This window comes from Panthera tigris, chromosome B2 (genome assembly GCF_018350195.1).
Source record: "Panthera tigris isolate Pti1 chromosome B2, P.tigris_Pti1_mat1.1, whole genome shotgun sequence".
Classification (NCBI taxonomy): Eukaryota; Metazoa; Chordata; class Mammalia; order Carnivora; family Felidae; genus Panthera; species Panthera tigris.
Window position 1 is genome coordinate 30,021,774 of NC_056664.1, and position 14,398 is coordinate 30,036,171.

Here is a 14,398-nt window from a genome sequence, read left to right on the forward strand (position 1 = left end):
TCTGGGGGCAAGACCGCTACGTACACTGAGGCTGTGCAGTGGTTTCCTATTGCTGCAGAACAAATTCCCACAACCATAGTGACTTATGAGAGCAGCCATCCATGTGTCCCAGTTCTGCAGGTCAGCAGTCCAGTGTGATGCTGAGGGTTCTCTCCGGTGTGTCACAGGCAGTGTTTGCACCTAGCGCTCAACATCCCCTCCAAGCTTGAACAGAGCTGTTGGCAGAATTCCATTTCCTGGAGCTGGAGGACTGTGGTCCTCCCCCTGCAAGGGTCCACTTCCTTGCACAATGTCAGTGGGATGCTGCTGTCAGCTCCTGTGGCCACCAGCACTGCTTGCTTGGTGGCCCCTTCCATGGTCAAGGCCTCTCTCACGGTGAGTCCTGTTCATTATGCCAGGCCTTCACTCAGGAAGAACCCGATCCTATTAAGGGCTCTCCTGATGAGGTCAGGATTACCCATGATAACCCTCCTGTTTTAATTCAGCTGATATGACCCTTAACTGCACATGCAAAGTCCCTTCACACCAGCACCAGGATTACTGTTTGATCCAACAACTGGGAGAGTATGAACAACCTGAGGTTGGTTAAGGCAACCATCTTGGAATCTGCCCGGGTTTGTAAGTCAAATGCTTCTTTCACCCATTATTTTTATTGAATGCTTCAAACTTGTCTTTGGAAAGTAATAATGAGAAATTTATTGAACATTCATATAAACTTAACATCTCTCACTATGGTCTTCAATGAGATTTGGTAAAAGAGATTTAGGCATCAACAAATTTTATTTTATTATTTTATTTTTTTAATTTTTTTAAACTTTTTTTTTTTAATTTATTTTTGAGACAGAGAGAGACAGCACATGAATGGGGGAGGGGCAGAGAGAGAGGGAGACACAGAATCGGAAGCAGGCTCCAGGCTCTGAACCATCAGCCCAGACCCCGACGCGGGGCTCGAACTCACGGACCACGAGATCGTGACCTGAGCTGAAGTCGGACGCTTACCAACTGAGCCCACCCAGGCTCCCCAGGCATCAACAAATTTTAAAAAACACAGTTACTCTGTCCTAAAATATTTTAGGCAATTCTGCTTGTTGTCATTCCATTCAAATCTGCAATTTCATCAGTGGTTATTCCTTTGTATGATTTCCAGCTTAATTTGCATTGAGCAACAATGTACTTTTTCATTCTGTGAATACATTGAACCAGTTGAATGTGAGGTTAATGTGCCCCATCAAATCCTTCACGAGATAGAATTGCCTGCACACCATATGCAACATTGTATGCCAGAAATTAATGAGGTGCCAGTGAGCAAAAGATCAAATGACCAAAAGATCAAATGTGTATGATATTCTGTATCCTCTCTGTAACACGGTTCAGAATAATTGGCTGTGGTTTTCTTACAATGCAAATAGTTCTTACAGAGTATCCTTGGCATGAACTTTGGTATTTCATTTTAATGGGCCGGAAATCCTCCTGAGTGTATGATCAGGAGTAGGATTGCTAGACTGCAGGCAGGATGTGCTGTAACCAGACCAGCCGACGCCAGCTTGATTTCCAAAGTGTTTGTACCAGTGTAACCTTTCACCAGGCGTGTGCATGTGTTTCTGTTGCTGTTCCGATTGCTCTGAAAATGAAAACTGAGAGGCAGCTCTTTCACCTGAAGGGCAGGCAATAGTGTGAACATCACGGCCTGGTTGTAGGACTGCCCAGGTCTGACCCTATTAATAACTTGATTTCCTTTACTTGAATTCCATGTACCTTGTTACTATACCTGCAACCTCTAAGTCCAGATATGCTTCGTTTCCACATCACCATATAGTATTGTTTTATTCATTTGGAATCTTTTATCGTATATGTTTAGAATCATCCATAATAAAGACAGAGGAAGGGAAAGGGGGAGCAGACTGGTGCAAGGAGAGACAAAACACAATAGAAAACAAGAGCAAGAAAATAAATGAGCAGAATTGAAGGCAGTGACTACAGACAACATTTTCAAAGTGCAAGGAGGGGTGCCTGGGTGGCTCAGTTGGTTAAAAGTCCGACTTTGGCTCATGTCAGGATCTCGTGGTTCATGGGTTCGAGCTCCGTGTCAGGCTCTGTGCTGACAGCTCAGAGCCTGTAGCCTGCTTCGGATTCTATGTCTCCCTCTCTCTACCCCTCCCCTGCACACCCTCTGTGTCTAACTCTCTTTCTCTCTCTCAAAAATAAAAATAAACATTGAAAAACTCAAGTGCAAGGAAATAAAAGAGATGTAGAATAAAATAAGTTTTAGAGAGCTTTACTAGCAATCTATTACTGTGTAACAGACGACGCTCACAGTTAGTGGCTTAAAACAACAAACTCTTCTTTGCTCACAAGATACTATAAGACAAATGCCCTGGAGCAGAGGTTGAAGGGAGAAGCTGGACAAAGAGGAGGAATTTACAGAAGGAATAAGTAGTTGGTGGTTGCTTTACAGATGGAAAGATTTTGTTAGTCCTCCGGGGAACAGGTTCCAAAACAAGACAGGGTTAAATTCACCGTGATATTATCAGAGGAAACACCTGTCAGAGCATAGGAGAGGGAGACAAAAAATTCTGGAAGGGCCAGCAGACGGAGATGCCAGTCCAGCCCCACATGATGGTCCAGAGGAGACAGGTGTGTTGCACTATCACAGACCACCAGGCAACCTACGTGAAGGTGAGCAAGGCCGGAGAGGAGTCCTCAGCTACAGTCAGCCGTCAGAGAGCCCCATGCCGCCCAGAAACCAGCCCGCCTTCATGTCCCAGACCTGTTACTGTGTGACCCAGCCCATGGGAAGTAGGGCCTCTGCACAAATACTGCCATGGATTGCAGAGCCCAGGTGTGGGGGCCCTTGTGGCTTATCTGGGAGCGTGACCCCAACCTTCCTACCTGAGCGGTCTGGGCCGTTGGAAATGAAGACCTTGTCAGGCTGGGTTCCTGCACTTGTCCCTTCATAGTTACAATGGGACAAGGAAGAACCAGCAGGCATCCACGTCTCACCCGGGTTCCCCCTACATTTACTCTTATCCCAGTTGTGTAAGAGGACCCCGACCCCCTCCTGAGGATCAGGGTGGATTACTTCTGCCTGGAGAAGAGCGGACTCCTGCCCTGGGCACAGGGAGTCCAAACATCCCTGGTGACAGCCATAATGTGTATGAGGTTCAGTCCATCCTTATTCCAGGACCTCCAACCTGCCGTGTTGAGAAATGCAGACAAAAGAAGCAAAATTTCTCCAGTGGCTGATTGGAAGCAACGGTATGTGGATCAATACCTGTTTCCACCCCTTGGGTCCTGGACTCACATACTCTTCTTCATGAGACCACAGCACTATATAGAGATATCTCATTCAATAAATACATTGTCTTCTGGAAAATGGCACCCATCCCTTTGGAGTATTTTCTCAAAGCTGACAGCTTGTGCCCTAGAAGGGCCATTCTCTGTGGCTGGCTAAATCTGGACCATCTGAAATGTAACATTACAGGTGGATCCCATAGTCACGGTACATCCTGCACCTCCTTCACTGTGAGGGGTCTCCCAGCTACATACCGTGTTGAGAGCAATTCTGAGCCTGTGGATCATGCATTTTGATAGCCCCTAGATAGTGGCACTGGCTGTGTGGGCAGGAAACAGGAGCGCACACATGGGAGAGGTATCTGTCCCATGAGGATGAGTCTCTGGCCCTTCCAAGATGGAAGGGGCTCAATGCAGTCAACTTGTCACTTCATGGACAGTTAATCACCTAAAGAGATGGTGTTATAGCAGGGCCCAGTGTTGGCCTCTGTTTCTGACAGGATGGACATTCAGAGGTAGCAGTAGACCAAATGGGAATCATGGCTGCTGGATCCATATGTGGCTTTGTCTCTGCCATGTGGTCACTCCATTCATGTGCCCATTCCACCAGTCCTGGGCTGACCAGTGATAAAGGCTTGATGAAGTCAACTTATCAGCTCAGTGTTTCATTTCCTGCTCGTGGGTGGGTGTTTGCTGGTGAATGACTCAGGCTTCAGTGCCGAGAGACCATTTCCATTTAGGATGGACTGATGCGGACCTGGCTAATTGATGACTTAGTGTGTTACACAGAACCTAGCACATAGGGTCATTTTTAAAAGTTTATTAATTTCTTTTGAGGGGGTGGAGAGAGAGAGAATGAGTGGGGGGAGGTGCCGAGAGAGGGAGAGAGAGAATCCTAAGCAGCCTCCATGCTCAGCACTGCGCCCAATCCAGAACTCTATCTCATGAATTGTGAGATCATGCCCTGAGCCGGAATCTAGAGTTAGACACTTCACAGACTGAGCCACCAGGAGCCCTGCATATGGTCATTTTTAATCATGTGCCTTCTTGGTGTCCCATGGACAAGCATTCTGTCTTACCAGGTCCTGAAACACACCACATGGCACTTCTATTCTAAAAGGGAATCTACTACTCTTTGTGGATGGCATGACCTTACTACAATACCTGAGGTGCCAGCATGTGATTCTCCTACTAGTGCTTTCCTTTAGCTCCACACTGCATCCTTTCCCAGCATTGACCCTTCTACCATCAAGAGGTCCAATAGATGGTATCTGAATGTAGGATGGCCTGGATATTTCTGTTCTGGTCCCACTCAAAGCTAGCATCCCTCTAGGTCATCCAGACGTGGGCCAAACGTAACCCCTAGGGATGAAATGTGTGTTGCTGGAACCCCACGTGTCCCCTGGGCCATGTCCTTCCTTCTTTGCAGTGAGAGATGCAACTCGCAATAATTGGTGTCTTACCTTGGAGGGAATATCCCTGCATGCCCCTGACGTCTAGATCCATAAACCTTAATCAGATGGCCCCTCCCTGCTTCTCTAAAATGATTCATTTACTTCATTTTTAATGTTTAGAAAATTATGGTAGTTAGCATCAATGACCAAATTTACCATAATTTTAAAGCGTAAAATGTAAGATTTACCATCTTAACCATTTTTAGGTGTACTGTTCAGTGTATTAAGTACATTTATACTCCAAGACTACTGTTAACACCATCTGTCTTCAACTCTTTTCATATAATCAAGACTGAAACTCTTTATCCATTCAACAAAATTCTGTCATTATCCCCTTGTCACATCCTCTGCAAAATGCCATTCTAGTTCCTGTCTCTATGGATTGGGCTATTCTAGATCCCATATGTAAGTGCAATCATACAGTACTTGTGTTTTGGTGGCTAGTGTATTTCAATTAGCACAATCTTCTCAAGGTTCATCTGTGTTGTAGCGTGTGTCAGGTTGTTCCTGCTTTGTAAGTCTGTATTGTATTCCATTGTACGTATACACCTTATTTTGCTTATCCCTTCATCTATTGATGGACAATGGGTTGCTTAATTCTTTTGGCTCTTGTAAATAATGCTGCTTATAAGTATGGGCTTATAAACACCTGTTCATGTCTCTTCCTTCAATTCTTTTGGATATATACTCACAAATGGAGTGGGTGGATCATACGATAATTCTATGTTTAATTTTTTGAGGAAGCTTCATACCATTTTCCATAGTGGCTGCTCATTTTACATTCCCAACAGTGTACAAGGGTTCCAATTTCTTTTCCTGTTCACTGGCACTTGTTATTTTGTTATTTTTAAAAGAGTAGCCATTCTATTTGGTGTGAAGTGGTATCGATGGACCCTCATTTGTCCCCTTGTACGAAGGCTGGAAGAAACCACTTCTTCCCCTAAGAACTGGTATCTCACTGTGGTTTTGATTTACATTTACCCAAGGATTATTGATGTTGCATATCTTCTCACGTGCTTGTTGGCCATTATATATCTTCTTTGGAGAAATATCTGTTCAAGTCCCCAGCCCACTTTTTAATTGGGTTGTTGGTCTTTTTTCGTCTCAGGAGCTGTCTATGTGTTCTGAATATTAATCCCTTATCAGATTTGTGAGTTGGAACTATTTTCTCCCATTCTATGGGTTACATTCTTACTCTCTTGATACTGTTCTTCAATGCACAGAAGTTTTAAATTTTCATGAGGACCCATTTGACTATTTTTTCTTTTGTTGCCTATGACTTTCATGTCACATTCAAGAAATCACTGTCAAATCTAATGTTGTGAAGCTTTGCCCTAAATTTTTCTTCTAAGATTTTTATAGTTTTTGCCCTTAGGATTAGGTTTTTCATCCATTTTTAGAGTAATTTGAGTGCGGTCTTAGGTATGGGTCAACTGTATTCTTTTGCATGTGGATATCCAGTTTTCCCAGTATCATTTGTTGAAATGACTGTCTTTTCACAAAAATGGTCTTGGCACCCTTGGCAATAATCACTTGACCATACATCCAAAGGTGATTTTCTGGACTCTGTTTCTGCTTAAGTCTGTATATCTATTTTTATGCCACTACCACAATGCTTTGATTTCTGTAGCTTTATATAAGTTTTAAAATTAGGAAATTCAAAGTTAGGCCTTCAACTTTGTTCTTTTTCATGAATGTTTTGGCTTTTCCATAAAATTCCATATGATTTTTAGAATGAATTTTTCTATTTCTGCAAAATATATCATGTGGATTCTGATAAGGATTGCATTGAATCTGTTGATTGCTTTGGGTAATATTAACAAATCAAAAATGTTAAGTCTTTCAACGTAGAAAAGTCTTCCCTTTTCTTAATGTCTTCGTGAATTTCTTTCAGCAATTTTCTTAGTTTTCCCTGTACAAGTTTTTGCCTCCTTCGTGAGGTCAGCTCCCACAGTTTTATTCATGCTATTGTAAATAGAAGTTTTCTTAATGTCCTTTTGAACTGTTCATTGTGACTGAATAAAAATGCACATGATTTTTTCATGTGATTTTGTATCCTGCAACTTCGCTGAATTCATTTATTAATTTTACCATTTTCTTTTCTTTTCTTTTTTTTTTGGTTGGATTTTTTCTGGAGTTTCTACAGAGAAGTTTATGTAATGAAACAGGAATCAATTCATTCCTTCCTTTCCAGTCTGGATACCTTTTACATCTTTTTATTGGCTAACTACTCTGGCTATAGCTTCCAATACTATGTTGAACAAAAATGATGAGAGCAGACATCCTTGCCTTATTCCTAATCTTAGAGGGAAAGTTTTTAGGCTTTCAACATTGATGTTCACTGTGGGGTATTCATCATTGGATTTTATTATTTTGGGATAATTTCCTTTTCTTCCTTGTTGAATAAATGCTTTTATAAGGAAAGGATGTTGAATTTTTTCTTTTTCTGCATTGAGCATTGAGATGACCATGTGTTTTCTTTCACCTTAATTTTTTTAATGTGATGTATCACCTTGATTGATTTCCTGTGTTGATACATCCTTGCATTCCACGAATAAATCCCATTTGGTCTTGGTGTATAAACATTTTAATATGCTTCTGAATTCAATTCGCTAGTATTTTGTTGAGTTTTGCACCAATATTCATCAGGGATATTGATCAGTAGCTTTCTTTCCTTGTAGTATCTTTGTCTGGCTTTGGTATCAAGACCATGCTAGCTTTATAGAATGACTTCAGAAGAGTTTCCCTTTGCTTCAGATTTTTGGGAAGAGTTTGAAAAGTGTTGGTGTTAGTTCTGTAAATGTGTGGTAAATCTCACCAGTAAAGCCATGAGGTCCAAGGCTTTTCTTTGTCAGGTGTACCCTTTCTGGTTATAGGTCTATTCAGATATTCTATTTTCTTATAATTGTGTCTTGGTAGGTTTTAGTTTCAGGGAATCTATTCATTTCATCTAGGTTTTCCAATTTGTTTGCATACAGTTGTTTACAGTACTGTCTTATAATCCTTTTTATTTCTGTAGAATAGGTAATAGTATCTACACTTTCTTTTCTGATTTTAGTAGTGTGTTTTCTCTCTTTATGTCATTAGTCAATCTAGGTAAAGCTTTGTCAATGTTATTGATCTTTGCAAAGAACCAGTTTTTGGTTTCATTGATTTTCCAGATTACTTTTCTATTCCCTTTTCTACTCCTATTATTTATCTCTCTTCTATTCTATTCTATTCTCTCTATTGTCTCTGCTATTCCTATTCCAGTTCCTGGAAGATTACTTTTCTACTCCTATTATTTATCTCTGATAGAATACTGATTCCTAACTTTCTTCGGCTAGCCTTGTGTTTACTTTGTTGTTCTTTTTACTAGTTCTTAAGTTGTAGAGTTTGGTTGTTGATTTGAGATCTTTTTTGATATAAACATTTTCAGCTATAAATTTTCCCATTAGCCTTGTTTTCCCTGTATTCTATAAGTTTGGATATATGGAGTTTTGTTTTCAGGTGTCTCTAAATATTTTCCAATGATTTTTTTTTTGGTGGTATACTTGTTATTTTACTGTTAATTTGACACATCTGGACCAAAGTATTCACAATACTTGATATACTTTGAAGAGAATCATGCACTATAGTCTTAGATGTAACTGGAGAACAAGCAAGAAAAAAGGCTTTAAAATATATCCAGTGTGTATTGTTTCAACATTCATTCATTTATAAATTAGACTACATACTGTTCTTTTTCTTTTCGTAACTCTTTAAAGCTATTTATTTGGTTATTTATTTATTTATTTATTTATAGCATGGGTGGGTGAGTGGGGAAGTGGGCAGAGAGAAACTTGAGCAGGCACCACCTTCAGCATGGAGCCCAAAAGCAGGGCTCAATCTCATGACCAGGAGTTCATGACCTGAGCTGCAATCAGAAATCAGATGCTCAACCAACTGAGCCACCCAGGCACCCCTCTTTTTCTTTTTCTTTCATTGTTTTATTCAGGCAGGATTCATTCAAGGAAAAACAATTTAATTTTGTTTGCATTGCATAATACAAATGTTATGAGTGAAATGTTCTCTTATCTCCTGCATCCAGGAGGGAACCCATGAAATTCTCAGTTAGTATTCTAAACCAATAGGTCTTACTAAAAATAGGTCAAAATTTCAACAGCCAAATAGCCAGCCTGTTTGTGGTCTTGAAGAACATCTAATGGACTCTCAGGTGTTCTTATAATGAGGAGTACTTCAATTCTATGCGATTTGTCAAAATTTGAAAGAACATTGCATACAGAATTATTCTTGGAGTTCTAAATGCCATTTAAATGACAACAATGGGAATTTTAAGTGGTTGTCTCACAGGGCCAAACCTGTAAATCCTAACTAGCTGAAATTCAGTACTATCATGACTTCTCATTTACAAGGTAACTAGTTGGTAAATTAATAGATGGCATAAAAATTAATACTTGACATTATTTTTAAAGGAGACAATGTATGATAACCAGGGAATCAGAAAACTCAATGTATTTTCCAATAAGATAATCATTTAAGCTTCTTCTGTATACAACAGGGTGCAAGCCTGTATCTATAATGAACTTGCACATTTACCACAGTTAATCTTATTATGAGTTCTTGAATTGTTTTAGATATACACCTTTTTATTGACTAAATATTATGTTTGTATACCTGGTGATGATGACTTAGGACATTGAGATGTTTTCAAAATATTTTTTAAGTTTATTTCTTTTGAGAGAGAGAGAAAGAGAGAGAGAGCAGGGGAGGGGCAGAGAGAGAGGGAAAGAGAGAATCACAAGCAGGCTCTGCACTGTCAGCACAGAGCCTGATGTGGAGCTAGGATTCACAAAACAAATCATGACCTGAGCTGAAATCAAGTCGGATGCTTCACTGATTGAGCCACCCAGTGCCCTGAGATGTTTTAAAAATATTTATAAATTTGTTTCTGCTATGCAAAAATAGCTGGTAATAATTTTACAGCATTTGGTTTTATAGAATTAAAATCTTACACAGTACTTATTTTAATGTTTAAAAAAATTCACAGAAAAAATACAAATTACACAACCTGATTGCATGGTACTGTTATTTCCAGTTTTCAGTTCTGGTAATTAAAGCCTCCATTAAGTCTGTTTACAATTCATTACCGGTACATTTATGAAGGCAGCTCACATGAATTGCAAACAAAACCTTCAGGCTTCATGTTATTTACCAAAGAATTCAGCACAGCAAGAAAGGAAAACCAGTATACAAATTTACAGACTAATTTGCAAATTGACCGGTTCCTGTGATCCAAACTGTTTCAACCTTTCAAGGTGCTGTCCCTCATGTTCCATATCATTGTGACCGTCCCTTTTACCCACAGAGGATCCACGGGTCTTTGGGAAGACTCAAACAATGTGAGGCCATGTGAAAAGTCACTGACTTCACCTTCTGTCCCGTAAATTGTTAATACTGGAGAGGTTATCTTAGAGACTTTGTCAATGTTTGGGAATGCATCCAAACAGTAGCTACGTCTTCGTGGTATCAGGAAAAGCGACTGGCATTGTGGAGGTCAAAGGGGAATGAAGAATTATGCAAGCACTCTTGCACCAAGCAGCAAGATCCACAGATAGTACTGTCTCTCTCTAATTTGGCCATTATAGAATCACATTTTCAGGGCGTTATCCATATCTTGTCCTAAGAGCAAGCCAAGCAGCTTCTATATCTGCACAGAGGTTCTTCTCTGTTGGTTTCTCAGACCTTGCGCCATCCCAGAATAATCCTACGAGAACATATGACTATTACTCCGTGATCCCAGTCCTATGTAAAGCTGCTCATCTGACCAAGATCAACGGCACTTTCATGTGAGAAGAATAAAGTGTACTTGACATTGGGTGAACAAGCATAAACATGCAGGAATTCTGCTGCCTTTACTGGTTCTAGTCAGTAAACTCTAATAGCATCTCTTTGTCTAGAAGAGTGCTCCCAGTCTGCTGGTTGTGATTGATGTAAAGTCCAGAGGCTTCCACATTCATCATACATCAGCATGTAAGTTGGATCAGGTGGCAAAAATGCTAATTTTGAAGCCATTTTCCCAGGGAAGGCAGACAGCAAAAGAGGACACATAGTTCACTAAAGGGGAGATTACTCTTCTGCACCTGAGGTGTCAGGAAGAAAGAGCTGGAAGGGAGCCCCTGCCCACACACTGTCCTCCACAAGGTGTGAACCACCTGTACCTTCTGCCACCTCCCCTTCTGGCACTACAGAAGCCCCCCAAGACGCAGCCAGGTCTTTCTTCACCCTTACTGTCCTTTCTCTGCTTCTCCTCAGTCTCTACCACAGGGCCAGTTTTCCTGGCGGGAGGAAGGAGGACAGGGAACCGAGGGGGCGAGCAGAACCCTCGCTAAGGAAGGAGTTGGTCACCGAATTAAATATTTTTTAAATAGTTCACTTGGGATTTCTTTGGGCCCATTGGTTAAGAGTGTGTTTAATTTCCTCCACTTTGTCAATTTTCCAGTTTTCCTTTTGGTTTTGATTTCTAACTGTATCCCATTGTGGTAGGAAAAGAGAGTTTGTCTGATATCTCCTTTTTAATACTGTGGAGTCTTAGTTTGTGGTCTAACATATGGTGTACCCTGGACAACGTCCCATGTGCGCTGGAGAAGAACGTGTATTCTGTTATTCGTGGGTGGAGTGCTGGGTACGAGTGTGTCAGATCTAGCTGGTTTATGTTGCTCCAGATCTGTGTTTCTTTACTTTTCTTCTGCGGGGTGCTCTATCCAGCTTTGAGAATGGGAGAGTGAATTCTCCAGCTACTATTGCTGATCCCTACTTCTCCCTTCTATCAAGTTTTGCTCACACAGTTTGTTGATCTGTTATTAAATTCTAGAACTTTATCATTGTTACATCTTCCTGCTATATTGAAACTTTTATTAATATCTACTATTCTTTTTTGTCTCTTCTAAATTTCTTTGATTTAAAGTCTATTTGGTCTGATATCAGAAGAAATACTCCAGTTCTCTCTTGGTTACTGTGGGCAGGGGATACCTTTTCCTTCTTTTCACTGTCAAACTATTTGTGTTTTTGGATAAAGTGAGTCTCTTTTAGACAACATAGAGTTAGATCATCTTTCTGTCACCATTTTGCCAAGCGTCTAGTTTTGATTGGAGCATTTAATTCATTTAGATTCAAAGTAATTGCTGATAAGGAGGGACATGTCTCTGATATTTGGCTATTTTCTACATGCCTTATAATTATGTTGTTCCTCGTTTCTGGATTTGTTGTTTTAGTATTTGTTTAGTTTCGTTTTTTGGTGAAATGGTTTAATTCCTTCTTATTTCCTTTTACATATATTACTCTATAGACATTTTCTTTGTGTTTACCATGGGGATCACATCACACATCCTAAAAGTATAGCCCTCTAATGTGTATTTCTACAAGCTTATCTTCAATAACAGACCAAAAGTCTCATTTTATACAGCTCCATCTGATCCTCTTGCAGTAATTGATGTCAGAAAATTACATCTTTATACACTGTCCCAAAACAGACTAATAATTGTTTTCGTGTATTTGTTAAATCAAGTCAAAAACAAAAAGTGGAGTTACAATTCAAAAGTATGATAATAGTGGCTTTTTCTTTAATGTATCAGTCATTTAAATCATGTAGACAACAAACACTAGGGTTACAAACCAAAGTCACACTAATACTATGTTTATAATTGCCCATTTATTTACCTTCACTGAGATTTGTATTTCTTCACACAGCTTCAGTGACTGTCCAGTGTCCTCTCATCCTGAAGGATTCCCTTTGCAGACCTTGCAGGGCAACTATGGTGGAAATGAATTCTGTCAGCCTTTGTTGACCAGCGAATGTCATCATTTCTCGCTCACTTTGAAGATGCATTTTGCAGATATAAGATTCTTAATTGAATATTTTTCTTTCAGCACATGGCGTATCAGCCCATTGCCTTCTGGTCTCTAGGGTTTCTGATGACAAACCTGCCATTTTTTAAAGGAATGCTTGTATGCAATGAGTCCCTTTTCTCTTAGTGCTTTCAAGACTCTTTCTTTGCCTTTGGTTTTCAACAGTTTCATTATAATGTGTCTTGGTGTGGATGTCTTTGCGTTCATCTTAAATGGAATTTGCTGTTTTTCCTGGATGTTTATATTTACATCTTTCATCAATTTGGATCAAGTTTTCAGCCATTATTTCTTCAAATAATCTCTCTTACTTTATTCTCTGTCTTCTGTCTGGGATTCCCACAATGCATATGTGGGTCCCCTTTCTGGTGTCTCAGTGCTCCCCTAGGCTCTGTTCACTTGTCTTTAGTGTTTTTCATTTGATTCCTCAGATGTGATCATTTCAATTGTCCTATGTTCATGCTCAGTGATTCTTTGTTCTGATTACTGTAATCTGCTCTTGAAACCTCTCGTAAATTTTTCATTACAGTTATTGTACATATCAGCACTGGACTTTCAGTTTCTTTTCGTGCTTTGTATCCCTTTGTTGATATTTTATTTTATGCTTAGCTCAATGTCTTGATTTTTTGATTTCCTTTAATTCTTTGAGCATCTTACAGACAGTTGGTTTAAAGTACTTGTCTATGGACACCTGGGTGGCTCAGTCGATTAAGCATCTGACTTCAGCTCAGGTCATGATCTCATGGTATGTGGGTTCGAGCCCCATGTCAGGCTCTGTGCTGACAGCTCAGAGCCCTGAGTTTGCTTCGGATCTGTATCTCCCTCTCTCTCTCTGCCTCTCCCTGCTCACACTCTGTTTCTCTCTGTTTGTCTCTCTCTCTCTCTCTCAAAAAAAAATAAACTTTAAAAACAATTTTTAAAAATAAATAAAGTACTTCTAGTAAGTCCACATTCTGATCTTTCACAAGGATGTTTTCTAGGTTTTCTTTGTTTGTTTCAATGAATCATATTTTCCTGTTTCGTTGTATACTTTGTGCTTTGTTGTTGTTGAAAACTGGTCATCTCAATCTTATAATGTGGTAACTCTGAAAACCAGATTCTTCCCATTAGCCGGTTTGTTTTTGTTTTGATTTTTGATCATTGTAGTCTGTGTGCCAGAAATCAGCCTGAGGTTCACATTTCAGCTCTTCCAAAGTCATTTTTCAGCCATGCTTTCCCCTGAGCATGTGTGCATGGTAACTTTCTACATTCTGCCCACCCTTCCACCAGTGTTGTTCAGTGAGAAACTGAGAGCAGAGTGACAATGCCTCAGTGTGGCCACAGTGCTGAAGACAGAAGCCCCAAGCTCCCCTTTTACCTGCTTAGCCAGGACCTCCCCAAGGTCTCCCTCAGCTACTGCATAAGGATAGGGCTCTACATACAGGGGCAGACCCCTTTGGGTCATGTTTGGCTTATAAAGTGTTTCCCCAAATCAACACTGACACTGATGTTTCCTCCCCATTGAATAGCCAGGGACTCAGGCCTTACAGAAGAAAAAGGTCTCTAGGCCATTAAGGTTGATTCCTAGATCTGTAGCCAGACCCACAAACATGCTGGATGCTCCAGTACACATGCTGGCACTTTCCACAGAGGACCTTGGACCTAGGAGTCCCTGTCACTTGGTCTTGCTGCTGCCTCTGATGCTGGAGGCTGGGATACTGGCTCTTTCCTTTAGTGCTGTAAATGCCACGATCTTCTCTCCTGACCACTTCAGGTTGCACCGTCTGTTA

At 40.4% G+C, this 14,398-nt stretch overlaps 1 pseudogene; it reads right to left on the reverse strand.

The window, feature by feature from the left end:
- Positions 1-9,773: 9,773 nt before the first annotated feature.
- Positions 9,774-14,073, reverse strand: LOC102966442 (annotated as a pseudogene).
- Positions 14,074-14,398: the final 325 nt, after the last annotated feature.